Below are 1,857 nucleotides of genomic sequence, written 5' to 3' on the forward strand. Positions count from 1 at the left end.
CATATACATGGAGTTTCCCCATTCTGCAACACCAGCTAACACTCCTACCTTTAGTAAATTAAAAGGCTCAATTTATTTGCATTTTACTGTATAACAGCATAAAACATTTGCCTTTTTTAAATCTAGGGTGAGATTCCTTTCAATTAAGCTCATTTTTCATCTCTTCATATTGTGTTCAGATCAGGCTCATTGAATAATGCTCAGCACCATGGAAAATTACTAATCAAATCAAATCATTTAATTCCTTGTGAAATGTCTATTTTAGGAAGGAATCTATGACCCAGTACTAGATAATAAATTGTGAGAGGAAGTATACTGGGATTGGCACAAAGATTTGGGAAAGTATTCTTACAAGAGACTAGAAATATTTAGACCATTTATTTCCTTTTTATTTTTGTTTGTGAAGATATGTTTGTTTGTTTTTTTGAGACATCTTCTGATCATGAGGTAAGGCAAGAAACACAGTTAGAATTACAAGGAACAAAGATAGAAAACATATTACCCTTTGATAACAACACTGAGTCTCACAAATAATCAAATCAGGAGTTTCATTATCTCCAAACTTTGTTTAAATTGAGAAAAATCAGTGTTTCTTCCTGGGAAGGACACTTCAAATAAATTTTCCATTATAGGTAAAAATAATTCCAACTGTCTCTATCTAACAGACTCCATTAAGAAAGTAAATTCAGGACACTAGAATGCTTACAGTGATAGAAAGAGGAGGGTCTCTCCTCCAATAAAGATTTATAGCCTCAGATACCCTATGTTGTTGTTGTTATGTGCTGTGGAGTAGGCTCCTACTCATAGCGACCCTGTACAGGATTTCCGAGGCTGTAAATCCTTACAGGAGCAGAAAGCCTCATCTTTCTTCTCTGGAACAGCTGGTAGTTTTGAACTGCTGACCCTGAGGTTCACAGCCTGATTCATAACCACTACGCTACCAGACACCCTATATAGGGTATCTATAGTTGAACTGGACTCCATGTCACATTATCATCAGTAGAACCTCAATGTTTACACAATCAATGACTGTAAGGGCAACACAAATGAAAATAAAAAGACAGAAAAGTAATAGTAGAACAGTAAAAGAAGTTAGTACTATAGTTGTCTTGTTGTTGTTGTTAAGGAGGATAAAATATTAGCAGTCTCATAAAAATATTACTAATGAAGAAGATGAAATATATATTCTATTTGTCAATAACTGATGTTGTATGCTCCAGAAAAGGAGCATTTTATTACTCTAGCTTGTTATTATTACACATCTATTTTTCAAATTTACCCAAAAATATCAAAGGCAAGGAAAAGGACATTGACGAATTCTGCTAACACTTTCAGTCTGAAATTGTTAAAATTTGAGATCAATATACATTGATAATTGGTGACTAGAATGTGTAAGTTAGAAACAAATAATTATCTGGAGTTGAAACATATGGCTTTGGGTATAGAAATGAAGATGACACAGTTTTACAAGACCAATGACTTTTTCTTTGCAAAACTACATAAATGGCAACTATATGTGCAAACCTTAACAGATGAATACACAGGAATTATACTGACCACATCAGTGGAAAAGATGATATTCAGAAACTATATATATGGTAAAACATGGACAAGGGCAATCTGTGGAACAGACCATCAACTGCTCACATGCAAGTTCATGTTGAAGTTGAAGAAAATTAAAAGAAGCTAATGAGAACCAACTATGCTGTTGAGTATATCATGCTTGAATTTAGAGACTGTCTTAAAAACAGGTCAGATGCATTATACTGACTGAATACTATAAGAGTTATGGAAAGGCATCAAAAACATCATTCATGAAGAAAGCAAAAGGTCATTAAAAAGACAGGAAAGAAAGAA

Source organism: Chrysochloris asiatica, unplaced genomic scaffold, assembly GCF_000296735.1.
Source record: "Chrysochloris asiatica unplaced genomic scaffold, ChrAsi1.0 scaffold00309, whole genome shotgun sequence".
NCBI classification, from domain to species: Eukaryota; Metazoa; Chordata; class Mammalia; order Afrosoricida; family Chrysochloridae; genus Chrysochloris; species Chrysochloris asiatica.